The sequence below is a fragment of the Aotus nancymaae genome, unplaced genomic scaffold (assembly GCF_030222135.1).
Source record: "Aotus nancymaae isolate 86718 unplaced genomic scaffold, 86718_ANA_hifiasm-v0.15.2.pri h1tg000014l, whole genome shotgun sequence".
In the NCBI taxonomy this organism is placed as follows: Eukaryota; Metazoa; Chordata; class Mammalia; order Primates; family Aotidae; genus Aotus; species Aotus nancymaae.
In genome coordinates, this window is record NW_026988425.1 from 120,072,152 (window position 1) to 120,099,759 (window position 27,608).

At 48.8% G+C, this 27,608-nt stretch overlaps 1 long non-coding RNA gene across 4 annotated transcripts in view; it reads right to left on the reverse strand.

Annotated features, from left to right (window-relative positions):
• LOC105724934 (uncharacterized) overlaps positions 1-27,608 on the reverse strand; it is a 76,508-nt gene that overhangs the window by 18,889 nt on the left and 30,011 nt on the right. The window contains exon 5 of one of the 4 annotated variants that reach the window (XR_010342643.1): positions 10,991-11,316. The exons of the other annotated variants lie outside the window; for them this stretch is intronic. This is a non-coding gene — a long non-coding RNA (uncharacterized LOC105724934). The remainder of the gene's footprint in view (positions 1-10,990; positions 11,317-27,608) is intronic. 4 annotated transcript variants of the gene reach the window in all.

The window sequence follows — 27,608 nt, forward strand, 5'->3', positions numbered from 1 at the left end:
CCCCGCAAATTCTTTCCAACTGTTGACAGCAGCTTCCCTCCCTTGAAGCTCAGCCCTCAGCTGTAATCCCACACTTTGGGAGGCTGAAGCTGGAGGATCGCTTGAGGTCAGGAGTTTGAGACCAGCATGGACAACATGGTGAAACGCTGTCTCTACTAAAAATATAAAAATTAGCTAGGCGGGCATCTGTAATCTCAGCTACTGAGGAGGCTCAGGCAGGAGAATCACTTGAACCCAGGCTGTGGGGGTTACAGTGAGCAGAGATCTCACCACTGCACTGCAGCCTGGATGACAGAGCGAGACTCCGTTTAAAAAAAAAAAAAGTTTGTTTTTTTATTTGGTCGATTTTCCCTAATGAGTGCTGTATGGCAGGCAGGTATGGAAATTGGGTTTTACAGTGAACCAAATAGATGCTGTTATGTCCTGATATGGACACTAGATGGAGCTGCAACTATATGAGTGGCTCTTAGGACCCAGAACAGGCCAGAGTACCCCGGACCCCTCAACTTCAGCCTTTCAACTGGGCTGGCAGTGGTCCTGGCTAGAATTGAATCCTATGATATGGAATACTAAGTATTCTTAGTGAACACCCGGACTACCAGACACTGCACCATCAAAAGCGTTCAAACCACAGCGACTCCGTCTTGAACAGGGGCTGTGGGTAAACTGAGGCTGAGCCCTGCTGGGCTGCATTCCCAGGATGTTAGGCATTTGAAGTCACAGGATGACAGCAAGTCAGCCCGAGACACAGGCCACAAAGATCACACAGATAAAACAGGATGCAATAGGCTGGGCACGGTGGCTCACACCTGTAATCCTAGCACTTTGGGAAGCTGAGGTGGGCAGATCACAAGGTCAAGAGATCGAGACTATCCTGGCCAACACGGTGAAACTGTCTCTACTAAGAAAAAAAATTAGCTGAGTGTGGTGTCACATGCCTGTAGCCCCAGCTACTCGGGAGGTTGAGGCAGGAGAATTGCTTGAACCCAGGAGGCGGAGGTTGCAGTGAACCGAGATCGCACTACAGCCTGGGCAACAGTGCGAGACTGTCTCAAAAAAAAAAAAAAAAACAGGATGCAATAAACCAGCGAAAACTCGCCAAAACCCAGATGATGACAGTGACCTCTGGTTGTCCTCATGCTCATGATGCACTAATTGTAATACATTAATTGCTATAAGACACTCCCACCAGTGCATGACAGTTCACAAATGCCATGGCAACGTCCGGAAGTTACCCTATATGGTTTAAAAGGAAGAGGAACCCTCAGTACCAGGAAATTCCCACCCCATTCCAGGAAACTCATAAATAATCCACTCCTTACAGACCCTATGATCAAGAAATAACCATGAGCCTATGAAGTTGAGCCTCCATGCCGCAGAGGCAGCCCCTTTTTTCTTCCTTTACTTTCTTAATAAACTTGTTATCACGTTATCAGCTCGTTCTTGAATTCCTTCCTGCATGAAGCCGGGAACCCATGCAGCCTCCCAGGCTGAACCCTGTGACGGCACCACCTTACATGAACCTGAAAATAAGGCCAGGTGCGGATGACTTTTTTTTGTTTTTTCTTTCTTTCTTTCTTTCTTTTTTTGAGAAACAGAGTCTCAGACTGGAATACCAGGCTGGAGTGCAGTGGTGTGATCTTGGCTCACTGCAATCTCCACCTCCCGGGTTCAAGTGATTCTCTTGCCTCAACCTCCTGAGTAGCTGGGATTACAGGCACCCGCCACCACACCCAGCCGATTTTTGTATTTTTAGTAGAGATGGGGTTTCACCATGTTGTCCAGGCTGGTCTCAACCTCCTGACCTCAGGTGATCCACCTGCTTTGGCCTCCCAAAGTGCTGGGATTACAGGCATGAGCCACCATGCCCAGCCAAGGATGACTTCTTGAGTTTTGATAAAGGCTCTGTCACCCAACTAAACAGTGGAGGACTCAATGGGCCTGATGTCAAAGCCTCCTGACGCCACCAGCCCAGCACCCAGGGCTCCAAAGTGCAACCTTCAGCATCTGCTCACAAATTTCCCTTCCCTGTGCACCCCCAGCCCCCAACCACCAAGGAGATGAACCACACCCCATACCCTGCAGAGGTGGGCTCCGAGCAGCCACTGGAAAGAGTCCCCATAGATCCCAGTAAGATAGAGGCCTGGCAAAGGAACACTTTTTTTTCTTTCCAGAAATGTATTTTCATTTTTTAAAAAAGCTTTGCTCTGATAAAAATAGTGCATGCTCATTATAAGAAATCCAAGTAACACCGAAGAGTACCAAAAACAAAAACGTTACATGGTCCGGAAACCCAGCACCCCCAGAATAATCACAGCTGACCCCCAGAGAACACCGAAGGGACACCTCTATGCACATATTCAGAGAAAAGGATTTTTTTTTTTTAACCCAAATGGGCTCATACAAACATACTGTTTTTAGAGAAAGTGCCGTAGTTAAATTTAACAGAACAAAAGACAACTTAAATGTAACTCAAGAAATTACCAAGCTGCAAATGCTGCTGCTGCTCCTGGTTTCAAATTATTTCCCTAAGGGAAAGAAAATTATGAAGCAGCTGGATTCATTCTTCCAACACATTTCAGCTATAGACGGCATCTCTTGACAACCGACGATTTCAGATAAGGAAATGAGCTCACCACCCCTTCCTAGCTCCGCCCCCACCCCCACATTTTGTGAGTCCGTATTTTCACATCGTCATGGTTTATACTACCTCATCCTGTCCTGGCACCATCGTTCCCACCATTGTTTGGCCTGTTCCGTGTGTGTGGAGTCCCTGTTCCACTGCCTGTCCTCCTAGAATACGGGTTTTTCCTTCACCTCGTGGCTACCTTGACTTTGTTATCAAGGAGTCTTTTCAAGGTCTGAGCTGGTCACGTTCACAGGGGTGTCAGTGCTGGACTGCAAGGTTGGAGCCCTGAACTCTGAAATGGCAGTGAGTGGGTCATGCAATTGACCGACTCATGTTGGAGGAAATGTACAGGATAGGGACACAGCACTGCAGCCTCCATTATGATGACTTACTAAAAAAAGCTGTGGCTCACGCCTGTAATCCCAGCACTTTGGGAGGTGAGGTCAAGAGATCGAGACCATCCTGGTCAACATGGTGAAACCCCGTCTCTACTAAAAATACAAAAAATTAGTTGGGCATGGTGGCGCGTGCCTGTAATCCCAGCTACTCGGGAGGCTGAGGCAGGAGAATTGCCTGAACCCAGGAGGCGGAGGTTGCGGTGAGTCGAGATCGCGCCATTGCACTCCAGCCTGGGTAACAAGAGCGAAACTCCGTCTCAAAAAAAAAAAAAAAAAGCTGTGTCTTGAACTTGTATCTGGTGACAGAATTGAAGTTTTAGAATCTGGAAATAAAATGACTGGGGGGGACCCCAAGTACTGTGTTGAAAGAAAGGACACGCCAGGCTTCGGGACCTTGATGCCCCTCCCCACCGACCCTAGGACAGCTGTGCCCTATCCCACCGGCGCCCAAAGCAACTCCCTCCTGGATGTTAATGCACCATGTCAACTTCTGATTAACCCCATTTCCAGGAATACCTCGAAGATTTCTACTTTATCTACTGTTAAGAGCACACACTTACTGTAAATATGTTATCATAAACACTGTAAATGTGTGACCATAACCCCATGGTACTGTAAACACTGTGTATGTTACATAACCCTACGGAACATAAGCCTTGAGTCTGAGGGGGGCAACAGTGCAGGGAGCCACTGTCCCCCGGCTGCCCGAGACATGGCTTCTACGTCCCTATTAAATGTTCCTAAGCAGCTGGATTGGTCAGCCTCTGTGTTCAGCCTCTCCGCTCCCTGGGTCTCAGGGAGGAGGTTTGTATACACCTGCTCACTGTGCAACACCTATCTTCACTTAGGAAAATCTAACTTCTCCTTCCAGGCCACGGTCAAGTGACACCTCCTCTGTGAAGCCTTCTGTGAGGTTTGGATTCTCATTTGCAAACATTTACTTCCCTCCCCTCCCACTGTGGGACCTCCAGGCTCTCCCCCACCCATTTTTTAAAAGATGTCCCATCCCATCTAGGTGTGCCCCAGCTACTTGACTCCAAAACCCAGACAACAGGCACCCACAGACCTGGTGGCAGGCCTTGACAGCTGCCCCCAAGCCCCTCTGCCCTGTGTGATTTGCTTTGGCCAATGACATGTTGGAGATGTGGCCAAACAGCAAAGCCTTGAAATGGGGTCAGGAGCCCTGGAGTCAGGCCCATGGGTTCAGTGGAGTCAGGGAGAAAAACAGGCTCTTTGTCCAAATATAAACAAAGAGCCTGGAGTCACGGAACTCTCGAAAGGCTGCTCTGTGAAGTGCCCAGGTACTCAGGGCCAACGATGGCGTCTCACTAACACAACACAGAGCTGTCCCCAGAGAGTGAGCCTAGATGCTGGAATTCTGGGACAGGGAGGACCAGCTGCCAGCTGGGTTTCCCATACTCTGCCCACCAACATCTTGCTGCGATCATCCAACCTCCACCTAGTCTTCTCATTTGTCAGCCAAACCAAGACCCTTTCGGAGCCAAAATCACTCCACTGCACTCCAGTGTGGCTGTCACAGCAAGACCCTGTCTCAGAAAAACAAACCCTCAAACCACGACCCTCCTTTCTGAGGATGAAAGGAGGCACCATTAGTAATCGTGCTAGGACAACAGGCAAACAGGGCCTCATGTGTGTGGGAATGAGGCCTAGAGGCAGTGCTGCTTAGGAGCCAGGTGGACGGGCTCTGGAGTTAAGGACACTTGGGTTCAAACGTCATCCCCACCCTTCCCAGCTGTGAAGATGGGGCAAGGCAGTGGCCTCTCTGTGCTCAGTTTCCTTATCTGTAAAATGGGGCTGGTGGTGCCCATCTCCTGGGGTGTGCCTGCCCCTAGGATGCAGTTCCCAACTGGTAACTAACATTTTCCTTGCTGTTCTATCAAGGCGGTCCTTTACTGCTAGACTCATAAACATAACAGGACTGCTGAGAAGGACAAAGCCTGTTTTCCAAATGGGACAGTGAATAGTTTTCTGAACACAGAGGATTCCTGCCCACACCTCCGCCTCTCCTGACACCTCTGGCCAAGCACCAGCACCCATCCTCAATCTTCCCAGCACACCAGCTTTGCAGCCCAGGAGCCGCAGGACTAACCTGAGGTGATTCCTCTCTCGCTGCTCAAAGCCTGGCTTAATGTACCGGATCACCCTCAGCTGGCTCCTACAGAAGCTCTCTTCCCCCAGCAAGCTCTGCCGCCTCCCAGGGCCCATCTTACTGGCTGCAAACGGAGCCAGGCAAACTGAGGCTGCCCAGGCCCCTCCCCTCCAAAAGCCAGGCAGGTGTAACCCAGTCTCCGTGTCATGCTGGTTGGGCCCACGTGGGCCAATCAGTGTTCTCTCCAAGGAATCTGAAGCTTGAGTAGGGGAGAAACAGAGTCCAGGAGTCATTGCAAATGAGCCATATGGACAGTAGGCCCTGGAGGGAAGGCTCCTGGTGAGGCTCCTGGGTGGCCATTATTCGTCCATGGGGAGGCATGGCTGTTCAGCAGCCTGGGACAGAGCCTGTGTGCTGCTCCACCAACTCCCTCACATGTCCCCTGAAGCAGAGAGCTTCAGCTTGCTGGCTTGGGAACTCGGAGCTTCCCCAGGAGCAGCCCGGGGACTGGCGCAGCACCGCCTCCTCCCAGCCGGGGTGGTTGGCCTCAAATCCAGGCTCCTGGCTTCAAACCCAGGCTCCCGGCCTCCCACCCGGGCTCCAGGCTTCACATAGACTTCCAGATGGGCTCCCGGCCTCAGAGCTGGGCTCCCAGATGGGCTCCTGCCTCCCACCCTCGCACCTGGGTTCCCGGCCTCGCACCTGGACTCCTGGTGCTGGCTCTGCCTTCTCTTTTGGAGCGGGTGGTAGCAGTGGGGACTGGTGAAATGTGTCACTTCCTGCTCCTGGTTCTTCCTGCAGATAAATGTCCCTGGCCTACCTCTGAGGAGCTCCCTGTGTGATCCCTTCATGCATCTCTAGTCCCTGCAGACAATCTCTCTCACACTTCCCACCCAGGCTCCTGAAAGCCAGCATTCCCCACAGCAAGGCGTGGAAAGCGCTGATTAGATAGAACGCTGAGAAGGGGTGCACGCCTTGGCATTCAGACCAGCCTGAGGCACTGGCTACCGGAGAAACACTGAAGACATGTCGCACTGAAGGACTTCTCAAGTCTTTAAAATGCCAGCCCATTTCCAAGAGGTCGGCGTGGTAGTCAGCACTTCTCAAACTGTCCCTGAATCTTTTCTGTCTGGAACATCTCGTGGGGCTGGTGTTCTGCAGGCATGGAGACAGGCAGGGGACGGTGAAGGCAGGAGCTGGGAGAGACTTAAAGACTTCAAAAGGATCCATGGCCACGGCGGTGGCTCATGCCTGTAATCCCAGCACTTTGGGAAGCGTAGGTGGGTGGATCAACTGAGGTCAGGAGTTCGAGACTAGCCTGGCCAACATGGCGAAACCCCGTCTCTACTAAAAATACAAAAATTAGCCAGGTATGGTGGTGGGTGCCTGTAATCCTAGCTACTAGGGAAGCTGAGGCAGAGGAATCACTGGAACCTGGTAGGCAGAGGTTGCAGTGAGCCAAGATCGCGCCACTGCACGCCACCTGGTGGCAGAGCGAGACTCCGTCTCCAAAAAAAAAAAAAAAGACTGAAAGGACCCACAAAAGTGGGGGGAAAAGAAGGGACCAAAGCCGAGAGACAGCCCCAGAACAGGATGACAGGGCATTCCAGAGCTTCCAGCACCGACGACCAAGTGTGCCCAGGCTCAGGGAAGCCAGAGAGACACCTCTGACCAATCAGCTAGTGTTGTTATTACAGCCATTGATTATGCACATTACTACAAATCAATGAGTGGCCAAGAAATCACACCTGAGACGCGAAAGCTGCCCCGACAAGCGCTGTTGCCTGTCACGAGCTCCCCCTGGTGTTCGCGCACTGCCTTGCAGGAGCTGCTACGGGGTATCCAGTCTGCCGCGTGTAGCTGACCAGCAGACTCTGGGCAGGAAGTGGATTCTTTTTTTTAATTCAAAAATATCTGCCTTGTTTGCATGAATGACAGTGTGGCTCACAAATGCCAGCTTGTTAAAAAGTCAGATGCCAGGTACAATGATCATTATTTTCAGATGACATGGTTCTAGACCTGAAAGTCTGGAGAAAATCAAATTTAAAACCACAAGAAACAAGAAGAGAAATTAGTGTATGACTTAGAATTTAACACTAAGAGGCCAGGCGTAATCCCAGTACTTTGGGAGGCTGAGGTTGACGGATTGCTTAAACCCAGGAGTTGGAAGCCAGCCTGGGCAATAGAGCAAGGCCCTATCTCTATAATGATTTTTAAAACATTAGCCAGGCGTGGTGGCACAGGCCTGTGGTCCCAGCTACTCTGGAGGCTGAGGTGGGGGATTCGCCTGAGCTTGGGAGGTCGAGGCTGCAGTGAGCCAAGATAGTGCCACTGCACTACAGCCGGGCCAACAAAGCCAGACCCTGTCTCAAAAAAATAAATAAATAATAATTAAAAAAAAAAAGATTTTAACACAGGAGATATGGCAGCCTGAGCACGTGTTCCAACTTCCCAGTCCCAACCCATCCCTACACATGACCACAAAATATGTATTGTAAAAACCTGCAATAGGAATAGAAACTACAAAAGGATATCCTCATTATCAAAAGTTGTGAGGACCGAACTGAATGTGAAAACTCTAGCCATAAATGGGCTCAGAAGAGAACACCTGTGAAGGGAAGGGCCGGCTTAGGATGTGCCTCCAGGGGAGGAGGCAGCTGTAGGCGATTTGTGGGTGTGGCAAGGAGAGAGATAGGGAGCCACTGGGGAAATTACTTCCCTTACAGATCAGGACACAGGGCTCATTTCCTTCAGGAACAGCCCTTTATCCGTAAGATAAAGCCCAACAGCCCAACAGAGAAAATGGGCAAGGAAAGGATCCTGCAGTTCACAGAGAAGTACAACTAGCTTATACCATATGAAAAGATTTCAGATCCCACTCATTATTAATGCTGATTAGAACAACAGTGCTGAACAATACATATTCACCACTGGCAAAACCTGTCAAAGACAGCTAATGCTCAGGGCCGGTGAGGGTGTTGGGGAAATAGGGGTCTTCCAGCTTATGGAATGGTAATTGGAACAACCTTTTTAGAGGATAATTTTGCATCAGCTGTCAAGCAGAATTACTGTTATTATTTTGAGACAATGTCTCACTTTGTCACCCAGGCTGGAGCGCAGTGGCTCTATCTCTGCTCACTGCAACCTCCGCCTCCTGAGTTCAAGCGATTCTCACACCTCAGCCTCCTGAGAAGCTTGAGCCACAGGTGTACGCAACCATGCCTGGCTAATTTTTGTAGTTTTTATAGAGGGAGGGTTTCACCATCTCGCCCAGGCTGGTCTCGAACTCTTGGGCTCAAGTGATCCACTCGCCTCAGCCTCCCAAAGTGCTGGGATTACAGGTGTGAGCCACTGTACCCAGTCTCAAACAGAATTAATTAAGGTCCTAGAAGAAAATATGATAAAATATTTCTGTATTCTTGGAGAAGGGAAACCTAAGCAAGACACAAAATCCAGAAGCCCTAAAGAAAAAAATGAACACGTCTGACTCCATAAAAATGTCAAGCTTCTGTAGGGCTAGAGACTCACAGAGATGAAAGACGAGTAAGAGACAACATGCGCAACTCGCAAGACAGCACCGAAATGCAAACAGCCCTTCGCAGCTCTGGGCAAAGCTTTACACTCCAATACATATGTGGTCACTGGATGAAAGCAGACAATTTGCAAGAGAAGAAATTCTAGTAGCCTGGAGTTGAGAAATGCCCTAGATGCTCCCTGGGGATCAGATAAATGCAAATTTTAAAACAGATAATGGCTCTTTCCCATCTTGCAAGATGGTGCGTGAAAAAGTTGAGAAGTCAGATACTAAAGAGAAGAAACTGAAGGCCCATTGCAGCCGCAATCCTGTCCTTGTCAGAGGAATTGGCCGGGTTGAAAAGAAAAAGAAGGTTCTTGCAACTGTTACAAAACCAGTTGGTGGTAACAGGAATGGTGGTACCCAGGTGGCTAAACTCAAAATGCCTAGATTTGATCCTACTGAAGATGTGCCTGGAAAGCTGGTGAGTCACAGCAAAAACCCGTCAGTACGTGAGAAAACTGCAAGCCAGCATCACCCCCGGGACCATTCGGATCATCGCCAAGAGACGCCGCAGGGGCAAGAGGGCGGTTTTCCTGAAGCCGCCGGGCTGGTGGCTTGTTACCTGTGGCTCAACCTCTGGTCCTCAATCGAGTTCCTCTACAAAGAACACACCTGAAATTTGTCATTGCCACCTCAACCAAAATTGGTATCAGCAAAGTAAAAATCCCAAAACATCTTACTGATGCTTACTTCAAGCAGCAGCAGCTGCGGAAACCCAGAGACACCAGAGAGGTGAGATCTTCCACACAGGAAGAGAGAAAGACATGACAGAGCGGCGCAAGATGGCTCAGAAAGCTGTGCACTCACAAACCTCACCAAAAAGCAAAGCTATTCCTCCGCTCCAGGGCTACCTGCGATCGTGTTTGCCCTGATGAATGGAGTGTACCCTCACAAATTGGTGTTCTAAACGTCTTAAAAACCTAATTAAATAGCTGACTATTAAAAAACAAAAGAACAGATACTATCTAGAGGTGGCAAACGGGAAGTAATTCTCCCATCAACTCTGACACTGCATGTTGTACAATATTTCAAAGGGCCATTTGGAAGAACCTATCAACATTGCAAACCTGCAGATAAACTTCTAGAAATCTACCATTTGGAAACGCCAGCCCAACCCGACATGGATGTGAACAAGTACGATAGGCCTCCTTATCCCCAGGGGATACGCTGCGAGACCTGCAGGGGACGCACCAAACAGCTAATAGTACTGAGCGTGATGGAGACTATGTTTTTGCCTATACATACATACCTAGGATGAGGCTTCATTTATAAATTAGGCACAGTAAGCGATGAACAATCAAAACTAATAATAAAATAGAACAGTTATAACAATATACTGTGATAAAACTTAAGTGAATGTGTCTCTCTCTCTAAATACCTTATTGTACTGCACTCACCTATTTTTAGACCGTGGTTGACCACAGGTAACTGAAACCACAGAAAGCAAAACTGCGACGTGGGGGACGGCGTGCATGCTCGTGTCACATCTGTGTGTGAGAGTTTAACTGGAGGCCAGAAAGGGGGACTCGCTTTTTAGAGTTTTGTATTGTTTGGGAATGTTTTCTATGTAAAATGTTTTGTATTTAAGGCCAAAAGAGATAACGACAAAAAGGAAAAAATGCTACGCGTCTGACTCTCAGGAAGTGACTAGAGGGAGTGGAAATTCCACCACCTGCTATTGCTAAATCTCACTAAAATGCCCTTGAAATCAATCAAACCAACTCTCAGGCACAGCCAGAACAATGGAGGCAGAGCAGAGCTCAGGCTCCTGAATCCACACCCCCAGCCCCTCCTGGTGGGAAGAGAAGAGGAGAGCTTGCTTCCCGTGGTTCCCACCTCACCCGGCTGGAGAGGCTGATGTGGGGACTTCATGTACACAATTCCTTAACATTTAGTGAGCATCCACGATGTGCCTGGCCCTGCTCTAGGTCCTGAGGATATGGTGACGAACAAGATCCCTGCCCTCACATGAGCTTACCCAGTGGGTGCACTAAGCAGGCAACACGTAAATATGTGAGCAAGATGGCAAGAGAATGCAGAAAACACCGAAGTTTGGAGAAAAGTTATGAACTCTTCCCAACTGTTTTCTTGTTGAGAGGCAGCTCTCAGCTTGCTACTGGGTTGTGCTGTTAGTAAGTGTAAGGACGGAGGAAGCCTGGGTGGTGACAGTACACAACTGAAGGGTGGACTGCCGAGCCTACAGAGGCCAGATAGCATCAGCGTTCTATGGCTTCCCCAGCCCAGGGAACAGTCTTCCTATTCTGAGAATTTCCTACCTTATGAACTCACACCTCCTTATGGTGGAAGCCGGAAACTTTCCTGTCTCTTTTGAAAATTAGGCATAGCATTCGACTTAAAACACCACCCGTCGGCTGCTCCTGCATGAGGCTGTGACGCTGAGAAGCAGGTGCCTGGAGCCCTTTCTGTCAGGATGACGGCAGATCCCAGAGGCAGCAGCAGACAGAACCACTCCAAGTAAATGGCCTTCGAGCCTGGTTCTCTGATTTCCCAAGACGTTATGAGGCACCGCCTATCCTTTATTAGGTTCACCTGTAGCTTAAAACCAGCTGACGAGCAGTCTGTTGCTTGTAATTAAAGACTCCTGCTGGTACAAGAAGGGAGAAAGGCAATCATCAATTCAATAAGTTTCAGATAGAGATCAATGCTAGGAGGAGGTCAGCACGAGGCGAGGTAAGAGAGCGTGACAGGTGGATGAGGGCTAAGTTTGAAAAAGGGGTCAGCGAAGCCTCTCTGAGGACGTGACATTAAGCTGAGACCCAAACAATGAGAAGGAACTGGCCATAGAAAGATCTGGGTGAGGAGACTTCTAGACAGGGGGAGCAGAAAATAGAAAGGATGAGCTTCAGATATTGACAGATGTATGGAGGGTTGATGTTTTTGGAGTTTAGCGCAGATGATTAAAGAGGAACACAATGGGATTGGAAGGCAGGTAGGAGCCAGTTCATGCCAGGCCTTGCCAATCATGGTAAGGCACTGGATTTTATCCTGAGGTTAGTGGGGAGCCATGAGACAGTTTTAAATGGGAAAAAATATAGTACCTGGGGTAGCCAGCCTCCAGAACATCCCCCAGTGATCCTTGCCCCTGGTATTTCCACCTTGTATAGCCCCTCTCACATTGAGTAGGGCTGACCCAATAGGATGCTGCGGATGTGATGGTATGTAACTTACAAGAATAGGTCATAAAAGACACTGCAACTCTGCCTTTATCTCTCGAATGTCTCCCTCTGGGGAAGCCAGCCACCATGTTGTGAGGATACTCAAGCAGCCCTGTGGTGAGGCCCACATCCTGGTGAGGCACTGAGGCTTCCTGCCAACAGCCTTGTGAGTGAGACGTCTAGAAAGAGGATTCTCCAGCCCCAGTCAAGCTTTCAAATGGTTGCAACTCTGACACTTTGACAGCTTCATGAGAGGCCCTGAGCCAGAACCACCCAAACTCCCGACCTGTAAGTGTGTGATGTAACAAACGTTTGTTGTTTCAAGCCACTACGTTTTGGGGCAATTTGCCACCTCTAGCCATTGTTTCCAACTGGTGTGTGGTCTGACTGGCGGGTGTCCATGCTTTATTAGTGGTTTGATATTTTGACTATCAGCCCTGAGTAGGAGGAATGATACAGAGAGGAGACAGAGTTGTGAGTGAGAGGAGGCCAAATCGTGGAGTCAGAGCGAAAGCCGCACCCTGGGGAGGGCTGAGTCACTCGTGCTGTCTGGAGGAAGGCGGGGCAAAGATCTGCAGCGTTTCCTGCCTCCAGGCTTTCTCCCTAGTTCCTAGGTCTGTATGTCCTCACTGGAAATGCCCCATGACTTGGGGTGACATGGGTGAGACCTCTTCCTCCTTCCTCCCAGGGAAACTCTAGACCTGATGCTGGAGGGCTGCACTGTTGCCCTAGTTCCTCATCCTGGGCTGGGCCCAGAGCACCGGCCAGTCGGGCGAGCTGCCTTCTCTGCCTCCTACCTGCACTGATGGTCACATCTGGTCCCACATCAGCCTCTCCAGCCAGGTGAGGTGGGAACCGTGGGAAGTGAGCTCTCCTCTTCTTCTCTTCCCACCAGGAGGGACTAGGGGTGTGGATTCAGGATCCCAAGCTCTGCTCTGCCTCCATTGTTCTGGCTGTGCCTGAGAGTTGGTTTGGTTGATTTCAAGGGCATTTTAATGAGATTTAGCAATAACAGGTGGTAGAATTTCCACTCCCTCTAGTCACTTCCTGAGAGTCAGACGCGTAGCATTTTTTCCTTTTTGTCATTATCTCTTTTGTCCTTAAATACAAAACATTTTACATAGAAAACGTTCACAAACAATACAAAACTCTAAAAAGTGAGGACCCCTTTCTCTTCCCACTCTTGGATTATGTAGATGGTTGCCAGTTAAAACTCTCTCACACACAGATGTGACACGAGCATGCACGCCGTCCCCCACGTCGCAGTTTTGCTTTCTGTGGTTTCAGTTACCTGTGGTCAACCACAGTCTAAAAATAGGTGAGTGCAGTACAATAAGGTATTTAGAGAGAGACATTCACTTAAGTTTTATCACAGTATATTGTTATAACTGTTCTATTATCAGTTATTGTTGGGTTTTTTTTCTTTTGAGATGGAGTCTCACTCTGTCACCCAGGCTGGAGTGCAGTGGTGCAATCTTGGCTCACTGCAACCTCCACCTCCCAGGTTCAAGCAATTCTCCTGCCTCAACCTCTCAAGTAGCTGGGATTACAGGCACCCACCACTGCACCTGGCTTATTTTTGTATTTTCAGTAGAGACAGGATTTCACCATGTTGGCCAGGCTGGTCTTGAACACCTGACCTCAGGTGATCTGCCATCTCAGCCTCCCAAGGTGCTGGGATTACAGGCGTGAGCCACCGCGCCCGGCCTTAGTTATTATGGTCCATCTCCTGCTACACTAACTCCATGGCCTGCACGGTCCACCCCATCATCCAGCCTTCCTCCATCCTTGCACTCACAAAACAGAACCCAACAGCAAACCCAGAGATGCTTTTCAAAAAGGAAATAGTTGTGAAAATAGTTCACGGATAAGCGAACAGAGTAACAAAAAAAAAGACAAGACAGAAAAGAGTTCATGGCTTTGCTCCAAAACTGTAGGGCTTCCTGGCATTCTCTTTTCCTCTTCTCATATATTTACTCATTGCCTGCCTTGGGCACCTGCTCGGTAAGCTATGATAGTGGAGATCTCATTCACCACTGTATCCTCAGGACCTAGAATGGTGCCTGGCACATCATAGGCACTAAACAAATGCTAAATTAATCAATTGTGCCCGTGAAGTTCCTTCCTATATTGAATAGGGCTTACCTGTGTAGCCAATAGGGTATTGTAAAAATGACAGTGCATTTCATTGGATTATTAAGCAGAAGATAAACAAGAGAAATCTTAGTTTCCAATAAGTGCCTCGTCTTTGGGTTATTCCCAATTTCAGATCCCACAGAAGGGGAATATGATTGGTTCACCTCATCTGTCTGTACCAAACCATGCCGCAGATAGCCAGGTAGCCTATACATTGGAAGCTCCAGGGAGACGTGTCTGCCTACCTTAGTCAGTTTGAAGGGCAATGGCCTCCAAGACACTGTGGTTGACAAGTCTAGTATGAGAGGGTCACATCTTATCAGAGGATTGATTCTAAAATCTCTATGTAAGACTTCATCCCATATAGTCAGAGTTACTCATGAAAATCCCTTAAATTACCCATACGTGTCTATTCTGCCCAGTACCATTTATTAAAAATCCAGCTCTGCCAGTTTTTCTTCCAAAGTCAGGAGAGATGGCTATTTCTTTGGCTGAGCATGAGATGAAGTAGTTGGTTTGCCTTATGGGTCATGTTTGAAAAATACACATTTTTTTTTTGAGGTGGAGTCTTGCTTTGCTGCCCAGGCTGGAGTTCAGTTGTGTGTATTGGCTCACTGCAACCTCTGCCTTCTGGGTTCAAGCAATTCTCCTGCCTCAGCCTCCCTAGTAGCTAGGATTACACACATGAGCCACATGCCTGTACTTACAGGCTAATTTTGTTGTATTTTTAGTAGAAACAGGGTTTTCACCATGTTGGCCAGGCTGCTTGAACTCCTGACCTCAGGTGATCCACCCACCTTGGCTTCCCAAAGTGCTGGGATTGTAGGCATGAGCCACCGCGCCAGGCCAAAAAAATACATCTTTAGACATGAGAGTCACAGTCCACATGATGAGATGCTCACAGTATAGGAGGCATTTGTGAGACCCACTGACAGAGCAACAGGCTCTCATCACACCTATCTCTGCTCATCTGGGCACACACTCTGAATAGAATGATGGGTAGACTCACTCGCACTATTTGAATTGTCCTCTCCCCTCCCCTCCTTTCCTCCTTCCTTCCTTCTCTTTATTTACACATTCATGCTACATGGGTTTAAGCATCCACTTGCTCCTGTTGGATTTACACATGAATTGCATGGAGGTCTGAATGTAAGAGGAAGAAAATTAATCTGATCCCAGTGCGAAAGCCCTGAGCCCAGATGTAAAAGAAGCAAGCAGCAAAATTGTGTTGATAATCCTAAAATAGATTTCGCACATGAAATATACGAAGATTTTAGAAAACAGCTATTACCTATCCTGAGGAAGATGAGACAAGGACAGTGCCGGGGGAACTGGGTGCTTCATCATGATTGTCCCTGGAAGCCAAAATGAAGAGGCTTACAGAAAATTGGATTATTAAGCAGACGATAAACAAGAGAAACCTATGTGCCAAGTGGGGGATATTAATGGAGAGATTAAAAGAAAACAAGGGAAAATGCCAGGCATTTAGGGTAAAGTGTGAAGATACAGTACGAGGGAACAGCACTTTCAGTTTCTGGATAAATCAGGTGGAAGGGACTCAATAATCAAAACCTTGTTCTCTCTCTCACCACATACCATTGTAAAATCCACAATGACAAAGAGCTTGCCTGTTTTTTCACTGCTGTCTCCCCAGAACTTAAAACTGTGCCTACCTAGCATATACTTAGTCCTCAAATATTTGTCAAATAAATGAATGCAAGACTTTAAAATGAAATGAAATGGGTCATTTTGTACCAATTAAAACGAGACTACTGACCCTAAGCTATCTCTTGGTGAAACTCAAACTTGTTGCAAAAATAAAGATTTCTGGCTGGGCGTGTTGGTTCACACCTGTAATCCTAGCACTTTGGGAGGCCAAAGCGGGGGGATCACCTGAGGTCAGGAGATACAGACCATCCTGGCCAACATGGTGAAACCTCGTCTCTACTAAAAATACAAAAATTAGCCAGGCGTGGTGGCAGGTGCCTGTAATCCCAGCTACTCAGGAGGCTGAGGCACGAGAATCGCTTGAACCTGGGAGGGGGAGGTTGCAGTGAGCAGAGATCACGCCACTGCACTCCAGCCTGGGCAAAAAGAGCAAAACTCCATTTCAAAATAATTAATAAAGACTTCTCTCAAATTTCATGCAGAAAAAATTCAAACTTAAATGACTTCCAAAGATCTTAATAATCAGGACAACCTTGAACTTCACATGCAACAGTCAGTGCCTGAGACAGTGGAGTGAAAGCTACCAGATCCTTGAGAGAAAAGTGTCTCCCAGAACTCCTGAAGCCAGCCTTGATGTCGGCCACAGGAAAAGACAATCAAGGAAAATCTCTGACCTCCAGTGAAACGCAGAGACTAAAGGACCCCTGTGCTACATGTGATGTGATTTTGAGGAAAAAACAAAAAAGGCCAGGTATGGTGGCTCATGCCTGTAATCCCAGCACTTTGGGAAGCCCAGACAGGAGGATCCCTTGAGCTCAGGAGTTCGAGACCTGCCTGGACAACATGCCGAAATCCTGTCTCAATCAATCAGTCAATTAAAGAAAACTAGCCAGGTGTGATGGCGCGTGCCTGCAGTCCCAGCTACTCTGGAGTCCGAGGAGGGAGGATCACTTGAGCCTGGGAGGTCGAGGCTTCAGTGAGCCTAAATTGCGTCACTGTACTCCAGCCTGGGCTACAGAGCAAGACTGCCTCAAAAATGAAAGAAAAGAAAAGGAAGGGGAGGGGAGGAAGGGGAGGTAGAGGAGGGGATAAATGAAAAAAAAAAAAGAAAAGAAAAAAAGAAAGAAAAGAAAAAGGTTCCAGGAGCCCTGAAAGGGAGCCCAGTTCACCAACCCGCAGACGGTGATGGGCGGTCACTCGGGTGAGGCGACGCGAGCGCAGCGCTGTCCTGCCTCTAACTTGGCGGGGCCGCTGGGGAGGTGGCAGCCCAGCGCCCGAGGACCCTAAGATCGCAGTTTGGGGCCGGGGCGGGGCAAAGCCGGCAGCTCCCTCTGCAGAGCTGGACTGGGCCTTGGCGGGGCCAGGCCAGGCCTGGCAGCGGGGCGGGCGCGCCGGCGAGCAGGAAGCGCCAGGCCCCCGAGCCCCGCACCGCGCCCCTCTCCACCGGGAAGGAAAGGCAGCCGGGCCTTCCCGGGCTCCCGCATCCCCCTGGAACCTGCAGCCACCCCAGACAGACCCCAGCGGACTCCGGCTTCCCCGCGAGCAGCCCCGGAAGGGAGACGCGCCGCGTCCTCCCCGCCACCGGGGGACTCCCCAGCCCCGGCCCCGCCGCTGCACGCCCGCCGCGCGGAAGGACGAGGGCCCGGGGACCCCTGAGAACGGCGGACACCCCAAGCCCGGCTCCTCCGCCCTCTCTCCCTCCCTGGCGCTCCCGCACCGAGGACGCCCCGGGCTCCGGCGCTCAGCCCGCATTTCTGGACACCCGCGGGGTGCAGGGGGCTGAACCAGACCGCCCCAAACCTGCGTCGAGGGGCTTCGCCCTAGCGGGGTCACCCAGGCAGCCTGTGCGCGGCCGCACCACAGCGCCTAAGCGCGGGCAGAAAGTAGACAGGACTTTCATTTTTACTCCTATTTTGAGACAGGGTCTCGCTTTGTCGCCAGGCTGGAGTGCAATGGCGCGATGTCGGCTCCCCGCAGCCTCCAGCTTCCGGCCTGGAGCCACCCTCCCGAGCAGGTGGGGCGATACGCGCGAGACACCACGCCCGGCTAATTTTGTAACTTTTTGTAAAGATGGAGTCTCGCTACGTGGCTCAGGCTGGTCTTGCGCTCCTGAGCTCAAGCGATCCTCCCGCCTCGGCCTCCTAAAGTGATGAGATTACAGGCGTGAGCCACTGTGCGCGGCTGGCAGTACTTTTTGTACCTTGGGGACAAAAATAAAAACCCAGTCGCTTAAGTGACACTCCTACAGCAGCAGTGACTTAATAACGGGAGATAGAAAAAGAAAAGAACACCGGTGGCTGAACAAAGAGACATACTTAGAAAATTGTATTATACTGACTGACACGCCTAATTCCCATCCCCACTTCCCACCCGCTAAACCCCCCAAAATGATAAAAATAAATGAGCAGAACAGACCCAAGATAGCAGCCCTAGCTCCCATCATTCCCAAGCACTGTTTGCTGACTGACTCACCGGGCGTTTCCTGGATACAAGGAAGAGCCCCTTCCACCAGGTGTTCTCGAGAAGAAAAGGAGGTCCGGGCATGGTGGCTCAAGCCTGTCATCCTAGCACTTTGGGAGGCTGAGGTGGGCAGATCACTTGAGGTCAGGAGTTCAAGACCTGCCTGGCCAAAAAGGCAAAACCCCATCTCTACTGAAGATACAAAATAATTAGCCGGGAGTGGTGGCGGGCACCTGTAATCCTAGCTACTGGGGAGACTGAAGCAGGAGAATTGCTCGAACCTGAGAGGCGCAGGTTGCATTAAGCCGAGATGGTGCCACTGCACTCCAGCCTGGGCGAGGAGTGCAGTGGCACCTTCTCCTGTCTTAAAGGAGAACAAGAGGAAGAAGAGAAAACAAAGGGGGGTTTATCTGAGGGTGGCCGGGCAGCTCCTGGAATCTGTGCTGAGGAGCAGCCAGGTCTGGGGGCAGGGACGTCCGGGGGAGTCAAAGCAGGGCCAGCCTTGCCTTCCTGTCTGTCTGCGTCTCTGTTGCTTGGTGGCATCTTTTCTCGTCTCACTGTATCCCTGTTTTCGTCTTCCCATCTTGCCATCACTTGGATCCTCTCACTCTGTCTCCAGCTATTCCTGTCTCAGGACAGAGATCTCTTTGCCCTGTTTCCGCAGCTCACTTACTTTTCCCCTCTCCCCGCTGTGCAGAGCTGCTCCCTCCCCTCTGCTGAAACAAGCAGCTCTTTCCGTGATCCGAACAAGTTTGGTGACTAGACTAACTGACCCTGTCTCTGGATGTCCCCATCCAGATCCCCAGGGCTGACCGAGCGATGGGCTCAGTCTCTGGAGCACTTCCCCACAGGGGCAGCTGCCCCCTCTGCTGTTATGTGAGCAAGGGGTTGGAATGGGGACACAGTCCACTATTGGGAGTGGCAGTGGGTGCGAGAGTTCCCAGATAAGGGGCAAAACCAGGGGCCATACCTCAAGAAAAGGCTTCTATTTAGGACAGTGAAACTGCTCTGTATGATACTCTAATGGCAGATGCAGGTCATCATACATTTGTCCAAACCCACAGGATGTATGCTGTGGACTCTGCGCAATGATGATGTGTAGGTTCTCGGATTGTAACAAATGGACCACTCTGAGGGGATATTAATCATCAGGGAGGCTGGCAGGGAGTACACCGGAACTCTCTGTACCTTCCTTTTTGCTGTGAACATAAACCTGGTCTAAAAAAAAATTAAGTCTTAAAAAAAATTTGTAGCTGGGTTCAGTGACTCATACCTGTAATCCCAGCACTCTAGGAGGCTGAAGTGGGTGGATTCCTTGAGCCCAGGAGTTCAAGATAAGCCTGGGCAACAAAGCGGGACCCCCATCTAATTAAAAAATTAGCCAGGCCTGGTGGCACACACCTGTAGCCTAGCTTCTTGGGAGTCTGAGGTGGGAGGATCACTTGAGCCCAGGTCAAGGCTGCAGTGAGCTATGATCACACCACTGCACTCCAGTCTGGGCAATGAGGAGACTTTGTCTCAAAAATAAATACATAAGGACTGGGTGCAGTGGCTCACACCTGTAATCCCAGGACTTTGGCAGGCCGAGGTGGATGGATCACCTGAGTTCAGGAGTTTGAGACCAACCTGACCAACATAGTGAAACCCGATCTCTACTAAAAATACAAAAATTAGTCAAGCATGGTGGTGTGTGCCTGTAATCACAGCTACTCGGGAGGCTGAGACAGGAAAACCACTTAAACCCAGGAGGTAGCGGTTGCAGTGAGCCGAGATCGCACCGTTGCACTCCAGCCTGGGCAACAAGAGTAAAACTCCATCTGAAAACAAAACGAAACAAAAATTAAATTTTTCTTAAAACTAGAAAGAAAAAGGCTTCTATGTTAAGGAAACCCCACAAAAAGAGGTGCTCCTGGAAATCCTGGGGAAGAGCCTGAATGTAGCTCTCCTAATACTTTGTGCTCCTTGTTGCAGATTTTACAAATATATAAAAATATGTGTACATTCCTCAGGCTTTAAGATAAATTTCACATGTGACTGTGAAATAAGATAGTAAAAAGATGTTTCTGTTCTACATGATTCAGGGTGAAAAGCTTTTTCTAAATGCAGTATGTGGCATTAGTATCTTCATACAGCCTCTTCCTGACATAAAGGCTCTATACTTATATATCATGCATTGACATTGCTGAAAATCTACGTAAAAACTTGGCCCAGGAAGAACCTAATTAAAATATGCAGTTTCCTTGATTTAATATGGCCAAGATTTTGCCAAAAACATTCTACGTGTTTTCAGAGACAGCTCTGGGAACAGCGTTTTCTGTCGCTCAAGACACTTCCTTGAATCTCAGCGAAGGACCAGGGAGGTTTCTAATATTGGGGTTCATGGGTTCAGGGTGCCTTCAGCTCCCAAGAGGATGCTTCTCCAGGTTTTTAGTCTCCTGCCCTCTCAAGAATGAGGGGACCACGGCGCAGTGCGCAGTAAATGTGGGACTCAAAAGTGTTTGTAGAAAGTGATTTATTTAAAGAGAGAAAAAGGAGAAGGAGAGAGAAAAGCTAACTCACACCGAGTGAGAAGGAAATCTCCTCTCACACTGAGAGGATCCAGAAAGATGGAATCCAGGAGAGGAAAGCAGCTTCCACACTGAGTGGAAGGGAACAGAGAGAGAGATGGAGTTTAGGAGGGGAAGACAGGCTTCCACAAGAGAGTGTGGAAAGGGACCCCAGAGGGGAAATCCAGGAGAGAGAAAGATGGCTCCCACGAAGGCAGTGTTCACGGAAGGGGACCCAAACATGGAGTCTGAAGGGGTGTGGAAGAAGGGGACTTTTAACCTGGGAGGAACCCCCACCTTCTCTAAGACCCGGGGCCAATGAAAGGAGTTCCTTAGAACTTCCACTGGGGTGGTTGACTCTTAGTTTCTTCCCAAGCCCTTGAAATTCAAACATAAACGGTTAAATCTCCCAGATGGTGAGAGATGGGAGCGGGACATGGCACTAGAAGTTCTTGCCCTTAAAACTACGCCCCCTTGTGGACCCGGAAAGAGAACACGTTTCCTCAGGTTCATCACCAGCCAAGAGAGACTATCTCTGAAAGACAGCTGCTTAGATGTGGGGCCAGTGATGATGGGTAGATTTCTTCTTCTAGATTCCTTTTTTTTTTTTAAAGACGTGTTCTGGCTCTGTCTCCCAGGCTGGAGCGCAGTGGTGTGATCTTGGCTCATTGCCACCTCTGCCTCCTGGGCTCAAGTGATCCTCCCACCTCAGCCTCCCAAGTAGCTGGCACTACAGGTGCACACCACCATGCCTGGCTAATTTTTTTTTTTAACTTTTTTGTAGAGGTGTGGTTTTGCCATATTGCCCAGGCTTTCTGAATGTTGAATAAAGCTCAAAAGAGAAATGGAAGTATTTGCTTCTTTGTAGAAACTAAATGTGGCAAAATTCTCCCATCCTAGATCACAAATTAATTGTTCAAATGGCTATTTCTCATCCAAGGTGTTAGGCAGCTCTCTCATTTCCAGGGAGTTTCGTGAAACTGTGGTTTCCCTAGTTTCTGTTTTGTTGTTTGTTTATTAAGAGACAGGGCCCTGCTCTGTCTCGTGGGCTCAAGTGCAGGCCACAATCATGCCTCATTGTAGGGCTCAAGAAAGTGAGCAGCCTTGAACTCCTAGGCTCAAGCAATCCTCTGCCTCAGCCTCTTGAATAGATGGAACTAGAGGCACATGCCACTAGTTCCATCTTCTGGAAGGCCGGGGTGTCAGCAGAGCTCAAAATTCAGAGGAGGGAAGATGCTTCAGACAGTAGGGAGGACTTTGGAGTTGCTGTGGCAGAATGAAAGGTAAAGCGGGAGGAGCCAAGGTGGAGGCAAGATGGCAGAGGGCGCGCCAGTCCTGGTAAGACTCCAGCCTAGACAGCCCCCAGGACCCCTGGCAAAGTCTAATGACCCCACATTGGGGCATGGTCAAATGTTGTGGGGGAACCGAAGACGAAGTTGAGTTTTCCTTCAGAACCTGGGGTAGACAGAGGCAGCGCACAAGGAAACCAGATCCCAAGAGGAGAGGAGGCCAGAGTCCCTGGGAATCACAGCAAACCCCAGGGAGGCCTTGGAGTTCCGAGATCTGTGGCTCCCCAGGACTTCCAATGGCCAGAGAACCCCTAATTGAACTGTCCCAGGATGACGTGGAGTGAATGAGATCCCAGATGGGGTGGAAAAGAGAAGAGGGCTTACCCCTGCTGAGGCCTGGGTGAGAGCTGCCTGGGGAGTGTGGGTCACAGACATGGGAAAAGGGAGATTTCAAGGAAGAAGAGGCCCCAAACACCAGGTGGTGCTGGGAAGCCAAGGATGGTAAGGACTGAGGGAGTCCACTGGGTGGATTTGGACAGGAAGTGACAAGGAAGATGGCAGGTGTTGGACTACAGATGTGGGGAGAGTGAACAGGCACCATGGATTGAAGATGTGAGTCCCCTCCCCAGATTCATCTGTTGAAATCCTAACCCCCACAGGGATGGTATTGGGAGGGGAGCCTTTAGGAGGTGATTAGGTCATTAGCTAAGAGCCCTCAGCAGTGAGATTAGTACCCCATGAAAGGACCCCAGAGTTCACTCACTGTCTCTCTGCTCCCCACCACGTGGGGATAACAAGAATTCGGCCATCTGCAACCCAGAAGGGAGGCCTTGCCACAGCCCACCCATGCTGGCACTGTTATCTCATTCCAATCTCTGGCAAGTGAGAAAGTGCATTTCTGCTGTTTCTAAGCCGCCCAGCTTGTGGGAGTCTACAGCAGCATGAATGAGAAAGAGCTGATGGGAAGTAAATCAGAGTGTGCATACAGAACTTTCTAGACACTTGAACGCTGTGCTGTCCTGGGAAACCTTTGGTTACATTCTCCTCCAAAGGCGCAAAGACCCTGTAATACACATCACATATTTATTTTGTTTTGCATATTTTTCTGGAAAAAAAGATGAAACGAATCATGACTGTGTATGATTCAAAGTCCCACCAAAATCTGTATGCCGCTTTCTCACAAAGACACATTTTACATCTTTGTTACAAAATTCATATGGGTTATCTTCCCAGGAGTTCCTGGGAGAATGCTCGTCCCCTAAATTGTGCTAATTACTGAACAGAGAGGGTTTTGCCTTAAATGAGGAAATGGAATTCTGATTGGAACATGTCTTCGCTAATTTTCACTGCTCCCAAAAGAAGATGTAAGCAGGTTCGGAAGACCCCTTCCTATTGTTTTATTTGTTTGTTGGTTGGTTTGAGACAGGGTCTCCCCAGGCTGGAGTGCAGTGGCACGATCATGGCTTATTTAACTCACTGCGATCTCCAACTCCCAGGCTCAAGTGATCCTCCCATCTCAGCCTCCTATGTAGCTGAGACTACAGGCTCACGCCATCACACCTGGCTACTTTTTATTTATTTTTTGTAGAGATGGAATTTCCCCATGTTCCCCAGGCTGGTCTTGAACTCCTGAGCTCAAGCAGTCCTCCCACCTTGGCCTCCCAAAGTGCTGGGATTACAGGCATGAGCCACCTCATACGGCCTGATCCCCTCCCTTTGAAACAGGTTGTGGATACTCTGTGTTAGTTCCCCAAGCAGATGGAGAATCCAGTTCTCCCTAGGTATATTTTTTTCAAATACACCAAGGGAGAGGACTGAAACCACTGTGGAAATAACTGGAGCTTATGACGTTGCTGTAGAAAGAAAAAGGAAAGTAGAGTGAACCCTTAGGACTGCCATCTAGGTTTCTTGGTGTCTCGACAATTCCTTATTAAACAACAACAACAAAAAACAATAGGAAGGGGTCTTTTGAAATGTCTCATTTCTTATTTTAAAGAAACTAAAGTGGTGGACATAGAGAAGGGAGCTCCTGCTGGCTTATGCAGAAGGAGAGCAGAGAGATGGAGTCCAGGGAGCACCTTACTTTCCTCCTTCCCTCCCTCCCTCCCTCCTTCCCTCCTTCCTCCCTCCCTCCCTTCTTCCCTCCCTCCTTCCCTCCCTCCCTCCTTCCTCCCTCCCTTCCTTCCTTTCTTCCTTCTTTTTTCTTTCTTTCCTCCTTCTTTTTTCTTTTTTTTTTTTGACAGTCTCCCTCTGCCACTCAGGCTGGAGTGCAGTGGCATGATGTTGGCTCACCGCAACCTCTGTCTCCCAGGTTCAAGTGATTCTTGTGCCTCAGCCTCCCTAGGAACTGGGACTACAGGCATGCACCACCACACCCGGCTAATTTTTGTATTTTTAGTAGAGATGGGGTTTTACCATGTTGGCTAGGCTGATCTCGAACTCCTGACCTCAAGTGATCTGCCCACCTTGGCCTCCCAAAGTGCTGGGATTACAGGCCTGAGCCACCACACCTGGCCCCAGGGAACATTTTTCATGGAAAAGACTTGAGCATGTTTAAATGCTGACACACTGCCGGGAGTCTGGAAACAGTGGGAGAGACCTGGTTTTGTAGTTCTAGGCCAATAGGAGGGGTGGAATTGAGAGCCCAGGAGCAAGGTCTGGCCTTGGAGAGAAAAGGAAGGGCATTCAAGCAGGGCGTCTGGTGAGGGTGGGGAAGGAGAGAGCAGGAAGTTGAAGAAACTCTCGTGTGATGGATTCTCTTTGTTCTGTGCAATAGAAAGAAAGGGTTTTTGCTAAGAGTGATGGCAGAGGGATGGGGGTGGGTGGTGCTGAGCTGAGAGGTTTACAAAAGCTGGTGTGGGGCAGGGAGAAGGCCCCCAGGGAGGTAGAGCAGCCTGGTAGGAAGTGTCAGAGGGAGTGCGGTTTGTCCCCCAGGATCCATCTTCTCTTCTTCCATGGTGATGGAATATTTCACTGGTCACCCAAGGACCAAGGCACAAGGGTTGGGTTTTTTATTTTGTTTGTTTATGTGCTTGTTTTTTTCCAGCCCAAACATATTTATCATGAACTCCCTTTTCAGATCAATGAGAAGCCTCAACATGCTTCTATTTTTTTTCCCTTCTGAGAGAGGGTCTCACTCTGTCTCCCAGGCTGGAGTGCAATGGCGCAATCATGGCTCACTGCAGCCTCGACCTCTGGGTTCAAGCAGTCCTCCCACCTCAGCCTCCAAAAGTGCTGGGATTACAGGCATAAGTCACTGCATCCAGCCCCCAACAGACTTCTTGACGGAGTCTACATACAGTATCTGCAACCTGAGAGTACACACAAAATGCCCAAGCTTCATTCTCTGCGCCAAAGGCTACATTTCCCAGGACTCTGACCCCACTTGCAAAGAGTCCAGCAGCAGTGAAGGGCCCAGTCTAAGGCACCACTATTCACCTCATGACTTCCCTGGAAGGAGAGGGGGTTCTTGGCTAGGGAGGAGGTAGTCTCTGCACCACAGCATGGTGTGAATTTTGCCCAGCACTATTTTTTAATATTCATGTATACTGACTTTTCTTTTTATTAATTAAAAAAGTGGGCTGGGCGTGGTGGCTTATACCTGTAATCCAGCGCTTTGGGAGGCCAAGGCAGGCAGATCACCTGAGGTCGGGAGTTTGAGACCAGCCTGACTAACAGGGAGAAACCCCATCTCTACTAAAAATACAAAATTACCCAGGTGTGGTGGAGGGTGCCTGTAATCCCAGCTACTCAGGAAGCTGAGGCAAGGGAATCGTTTGAACCCGGGAAGCGGAGGTTTTGCTGAGCCAAGATCGCACCATTGCACTCCAGCCTGGCAACAGAGAAAGACTCCATCTCAAAAAAAGAAGTATTAAATATAATATACAAAAGACATAAAGAAGAATGCAAAACACCCACGTCCCTATCATCTAGTTTAAAGAAAACATTATGAAGATGACCGCATCCCTTTCCCCTGCCCGTAAGTACCCACTCCCTTGAGTCTGGGGTCTTTTCTTCCCACACCTCCCACCATGGGAGCCCAGAGAGGAGGGCCTTCCATGGTGCACTGCACTGCAGGTGGGTGAACAGGCTGCATTGCAACATTACAGTAACAAATAGAGAAATCATGAAAGCAACAAAAGAGAGATGAGAACTCTACTTTAGAGATAGAAATACAAGCAATTGCAGAGACCGAGACCAAAATCTCAGGTCATTAGTAGGTTGGCTTAGACATGGTGACAAGTCTGATGGGTGGCCATCTTAAGACACAGAAACCTGTCAGTGCACAAGGCACAGGACAATGACAAAGTAAGGGGGCCTGGACTAGGACTGACCCCTCCAAGCTGTTCCCAGCCAAGGTTTCACCAATATTCAGATGAGGAGGGATTGCCACTTAAAACCAGAGTAAAGCTGTGGCCACACCAGTGCATTGTTATCAGAGGTTTGGTATGAGCTGCAAAAGTCTATTTCACAGTGTGGGTTCGTTTTTCCTAAAAGTCAGTGCTCAGAGGCATCTACCCACCAGGCTCACATTTGATACAAGAAAATAAAATGATTCTCTGAAATCTAGGTGGAAAATTAAAAAAGAAAATAAAATGAAAGTCCTATTGGATTGTTGGGACATCTTGAAGCAGTTCCTTAGGGACAGATGGGTGAGAGGCTGTTGGTTGACATTTAACTGTAGTTTCAAATTTATCCAACATCTCCTTGCAATATGTCCAAGTTAGCCTGGAGTGGACTGGACTTCGTGGCCAGAGGAGCTGCCTGCCTTCCAGGCTATGCTGCTAGCACCCTCCTCCCACCCCGTGCTAGGCACAGTTTTCTGGCTTAGACTGCAGGTCTGTGGTTTTCTTTGTGACAAAGTTGTTGTTGTTTTTCTTTTTTGAGACAGAGTCTCACTCTGTTGCCCAGGATGGAGTGCAGTGGCATAATCTCAGCTCACTGACCTCTGCCTTGTGGATTCAAGCAATTCTCCTGCCTCATCCTCCCAAGTAGCTAGTGCTACAGGTGCACACCACCATGCCTGGCTAATTTTTTTTCTTTTTTTTGTATTTTTAGTAGAGGTAGGGTAGAGTAGGGTTTCCACCATGTTGGCCAGGCTGGTCTTGAACTTCTGACCTAAAGTGATCCATTGTCCACCTTGGCCTCCCAAAGTGCTGGGATTACAGGTTAGCCACTGTGCTCAGCCTGTGACAAAGTTTTTAACTATAAATTCAATTTCTTTAATTAATATTAGGCTATTCAAATGACCTATTTTTTCATGAATAAGCTTTGGTAGTTTAAGTTTTTCAAGGAATTTATCCATTTCATCTAAGTTATTGAAACTGTTGGCACAAAGTTGTTTATAATGCTCCCTTTTTATCCTTTCAATATCTATAGAATCTGTAGTGATGTCTCCTCTCTCATTTCTGATATCAGCAATTTGTGTTTTGTCTCTTTTGCATAATCAGTCAGACTAAAGTTTATCAATTTTGTTGATATTTTCAAAAAACCAGCTTTTGATTTCATTGACTGTTTTCTATTGTTCTTGTGTTTTTCATTTCATTGATTTCCCCCTTTGATCTTTATTTCATTTGCATAGATTGAATTTGCTCTTCTTTTTCTGGTTTCTTTACATTT